Source organism: Dermacentor andersoni, chromosome 4, assembly GCF_023375885.2.
Source record: "Dermacentor andersoni chromosome 4, qqDerAnde1_hic_scaffold, whole genome shotgun sequence".
Classification (NCBI taxonomy): Eukaryota; Metazoa; Arthropoda; class Arachnida; order Ixodida; family Ixodidae; genus Dermacentor; species Dermacentor andersoni.
Window position 1 is genome coordinate 194,791,677 of NC_092817.1, and position 5,230 is coordinate 194,796,906.

The 5,230-nt window shown below is 46.7% G+C and overlaps 1 long non-coding RNA gene across 1 annotated transcript; it reads left to right on the forward strand.

Moving 5' to 3' along the window:
* The first annotated feature begins 1,205 nt into the window (after positions 1–1,205).
* On the forward strand, positions 1,206–4,610 carry LOC126530554 (uncharacterized). The gene is made up of 2 exons (XR_008612379.2): positions 1,206–1,992; positions 3,922–4,610. It is a non-coding gene; the product is annotated as an uncharacterized lncRNA (long non-coding RNA).
* Positions 4,611–5,230: the final 620 nt, after the last annotated feature.

Genomic DNA, 5,230 nt, shown 5'->3' on the forward strand with positions numbered 1-5,230 from the left:
ACTCTAGATAAAATACGCAAACGTAGCTAGTTACCAACGCAGTGAAGCTGGCGTCTTTCTTTTTAAGTATCTACAGGTTAGTGAACATACGTTCTGCATAATAGCTCTGAACGAGAACCACCATCTGTCTTCAATGACCTGCATGACATTACAAAACGTACTGAGGACAGCAAACAGTGTAATGAAACCAGATATAGACTGCTTTTCCGCGAACAAAACATGCAACAAGTCTGGCTCTAATGCAGCCCATGTTTGACCGGGAGCAGTTCGTTTAAGACTTTGCTTGCTTTGAGTTATGCAGCCCTGCCTTAAAGCAATAAACGACTGAAATACCAGAGACCCAAAGAAACAACAGGCGGAACCAAGTAGCAGACCACGTTTGACTGTGCCAGAATCAGATTTGTGAAAATCTTCCCTTCCTTGAAAAAAATAAATAAAAGCGCCTAAAGGCAACTGATAACACATGTCCTTCAGCCTGTCCGCCTCTATCGCTACTATAATCTCAATCGCTTCTCTAGCATTTGTGTTTGTCTCGCTCCTCACTCGTACACGTGTCTAAAAGAACGCTGTCGCAATAAAAACATCCGCCTCCATCCCACCCTGTGAAAGGGGATGCATACAGCGAAGCTGTTGCAGATGTCAGTCAAGCGCAACCGACGTTAGACGGGTACCACCAGTCCAAATGACGTCAGACGGTGTTAGGCGCGCGGCCCACTGCGCACAAAGTTCCTCGACTTTGGCAGCAAGCCCGTGCTGGTCCTACTGCGGTTTCTTTTCCCTCTGCCGTTGTTCGCGCTCACGCTGTTCTTCGGCAGACCTATGCGTATACGTGGCCTACTCATAGCGCAGCCGCAACGACACTATACTCCGTTGCTACGCTAATTCTCTTTGAAAATCCCCGGCCATCTGCCATCGGTTGCGCCGATCGACATCAATCCACACGCCACCAAGCACATGTGCGCTCTGTCTAGTGTCGTCAGCCAACACGCCCCCTTTTGCAGCTGCCGTTTGAGGTCAGCCTGAGTGGCCGCGGCCGCTAGGTGGTGGTACTGCGTTTGGACAGTGTTTACGATAATGATGATTACAGTCACAGCACGCGCGGTGCGACAGATGTAACGGGCACAGCGCCCACGCATCAAGGACGGGTACATTGTGCACATGCGTACGTCACGCGCGTACGCACGTGTGCGGAAGTGCAGCATACATACTCGTTCTTATAGGCCTTCCGCCAAACGTAAGTGCCTTATTGAAGTAACTGAATTTTTTAAAGTAAGTTACGTCAGAAAATTCGTAAACTACGGCTCACACAGAAGTTGCATATATGATTGCTTTGGATTGTAATTCGGATATATGAGAAAACATAATTCTGTTACGGGGAAACTCCAAGACAAAGCTCTTTTTCAGCTGCAGCTTGAGGTCTGCCTGAGCGCCCACAGCCGCTAGGTGGCGATGTTGTTTTTGAGTAGGCACGAGGCGACGAAAAATCGAAAGCAAAAAGAGGCTAAGAGCTTCGCTATAAAATTACTCACTTTCATCTTGTGCATCTCAAGAAAAAAAAAAGAAAGAGCGGCGGCTTCTCCGTGTGCTTACCTCCGGACTGGAAGGGAACATCTTATTCGTGCGGAGGCTACTTTGCGCCTCTAGGATGAGCTCTGAAAGACCTTGTTGAGGGGTTTTGCTGCTTAATGTACTGAGGAAGCGCAACTGATGGTTAGTTACCAAATCGCGAAGTTTACTAATGAGTGAAACAGAATGCTTGAAGGGCAGCATTTAGTTTCTACGAAGCTATAAAGTGAGAAACAGATGAAAATATTTATAGTGCACGTGTTTAGCATGCAGGATTGGTTTTGGCGACTTTCCCGGCGAACGCAAAATCGCTAATGGCACCTGGCCTTGAAAAAATACTTCATTCACGACGCACTTTATAATCTGTATATAAACTCGAGTGGGCGTCACAGATCGGTTTGTTTTCGCGGACGACGACATCGTTAGGTAAGCTGCGCCGATCGACCTTTATATTAGACTGTGCGGTCATGTTATACCTTGCGCTATTCGACCTTTTTGCAGCTCACAAAGTGGAAATTGCTTTCAGAAGCGACGACGCTATAAATATTTTATCTTTACCTATGATACTCATTTACATCGGAACGCAGTGAGAATGTGCAGACTAAATAATTCATCAGGTGCGATGAATTGTTTCGCAAAGTATTTCGAGTTTAATCACGCTCTCGTTACCGCTTGTGTACATGTGCAGGGGTTAGGTCTTGAGAACATTTCCCGATGTGGAGTAGTTGCCATGCCACTAAATTCACAGGTTGCAACATAAAGGTATAAGTGGGTACAAAAATCACAGTTCAGGCGTTCTATGGGCTGAATCTGAATGCTTTACATGACCTCTAGGGAGAATCATGTCCTGCTATAATGTAGCGCGGTCATGAAGGACGAAGGTATTACATATCGGAGTAACGAAAACCCAAATAACAATAAAGAGGACAAAAGTGCAGTGAGTAACAATAAGACTTGATATTCATGTAGAGCTTGGATATACAATGCTGGCTTGTGAATTGAAAATCTGTTTGCCTCCCATAGCTGCCATACCAACGGGAAGGTGGTTCTTCTCAGTTCATTTGCATCGTAGAAAAGAACAAGCTTTTCGCTTGCTTGATGGAATACCTAGCTTATGAGGGCGATCAATGTAATGTGACACGAATACACCGATGATGGCAACGCACTGCTTCACAGCAGTTTGGTTTGCCTTTGCAGATCGGATCAAGAAAATGTAGCTGTAAGATAATTATTATTCCATGAATTCTCAAGTTACTATAAAGAACAAATATACTCAACTAGTCCTTATACTTCTACAAAGCGGCAACCAATCGATTGCGAAATTTATAATGTTAATGTGGTTTTTTACACAAGGGATATATTTGGTCCGCTCTTGTGCAAAATTACTCTGTCTGTCTCTCAAAAGGTTCTAGTAAAATTGTGGCGATTAAGCTGTGTTGACGGATGTACGATTCTGTTGCTACTTCGCGCTTATGCGTGGTCTAGTCTGTGCAGCTTACCTACGTCTACAGATGCATGTTGTGGCCTCCAAGTATACTTTAGGCCAGGGTAAGCGCTTTTTGTGTGCCAGCCTACTTCCGGCGTGTCCTAACGTGTGCATAACAACAAAACGCTGTTCTTTATGTTTTCATCTATGTTGCGCTGAACATTTTATTTCGTATCTTGAAGCAAAGAGAAGCGACATGGACGGCGGTGTGATATACTGTGCTCTCTATTTTTCCAGTCGGTCTACTGCCATCAGATATTACCTGTTATTTAGAGACAGGTGAAGCACTACCTTTACAGCAAGTGCAGCCAGTTGAGGAACCCGAGTGCTACCTTTCCGCCAAAAGCCTATTCAACAGAGGCAACCGGATCGAGGTTATAGACTGTGCAGCCTCATTACCTATACATCAGCAACTTGACTGCTCTTGCTTACTGCTGTATTCAATTACGGCTTTATTTTATGAAACGCGTTTGTATGGTTTAGGTAAGAACCAGTTCGGAGAATGCCTTCACGATTTGCGCTGCAGCGTCTCGTGGCATGCCCACACTTCGTACAATGAAATGGACATGACGAGAAGTGAGCAGTGGCCCTTATGGGGACCGTGCATTCGCGATGTCAGCCTTGTCAATGGACACTCAGGTCGGCATTTTGATGTGATAGCTCATACGTACTCGTGCGTGGTGATATATAGCATCATTTGAGATAAATCCTTCGTTTTCAATAGGAACAGTAGTTTTCAAGTAGACCTCATGGCTATTGTTGCGGTAGAAGTTGCCGCAAGAACTGAAGTTTGCAAACTCACTGATGCAGCAATGATAGCGCATATTCTGACCTTACAGTGTTTTCTTTGTCTTTCGCCTGTATTTCAGGCGAAACATGATTGGCACCAAGAAGATTCTTGTTGGACTTCTCGTCCTGGCAATGGTCCTTGCGATCGCCATGGCACAGTTCGCGAATGTTGGCGAACGTCGGCTTGGTGGTGAACGTGGTTTGGGCCAATACCGAGACTACCGCGGCTCACGTGGACGTGGCGACGACCGTAGATCCCACGACGGACGTGATCGTGACCATAGATTCGGCCGCGACCGTGGCTCTGGACGTGACCGTGGCCGAGAACGTGGCAGGGGCGGTGGATGAGACTTCGACAGATTTTGATTATTGCTTCCTCTGCTCGACCCGACGTTTCTGCACAGAAAACGGAGGGATGTGTAATATGTTTTAAATGAACAAAAGCTGAAATGCACGGCATGCTCCACCATGTTATAACAGGCGGCGTAATTGTGATACTCCCGAGCAAAGTGCCCGTTAACGAAAATTTCAAGAGGCAAATTTTCCACCAGGAAGGACCAATAGCTCGGGTCATAGAACCTGCCTCGAACTCCTGAAAAGAAATATGATTATCATGAACAGAACCCTTCGAAATAATTATGCATAGACGTGATAAACTGTACTCTGTCCTAACGGAACTGCGATTCTTAGTAAAGAAAGAGTCGCGCACCTTTCAAGAATAGAGCTTGCAAAGTGTGTTTCAAATAAACATGATTATCTCTGACTGAAAGCAAGATGCGTCTTTATTGAGTAGTCGAATACTCAGTTTTATACCTGAGACCTCAGATATCCTTATAAAAATATTTGTGTTAACTGTAAAGGGGGGTTTATTCGGCTCGTAGAGCAGCAGCGACAAACTCAGCACCAGCAGGTAGGGCGCAGCCAGCGAACGAACTGGGTACGTGCCACGCGATGGCAACGGGGCTTTTCAGCCTGCCGATCTTCGTCACAATCACCCCCGGAAATAAAGAGTAGCCATCCTGGCGGCCTAGGAAGAGGTGAGCGGATCGTAATGCGGCTCTAACCGGTCAATGTGCACAGTCTCTCGCCCCCGACGACGCAGGTCGGGAGATGGCGATACGGTTTCGACCACATAATTAACTGGTGATGGTTGCGCAACCACGCGATAGGGCCCGTGGTGCTTCGGCAAGAGCTTGGACGAAAGGCCAGGAGCAGCAACAGGCGGGACCCAAAGCCACACGAGTGAGTCGATAGGGAAGGGGTGAGGGGGTGGGCTGAGGTCGTGACGCTGTTTTAGGCGGCACTGTTGGGCAGACGTCAAAGAACGGGCCAGTTGTCGGAATTTCTTGGCGTACTGAGCGACCGTAGAAATAGGTGAGCATTCAGCAG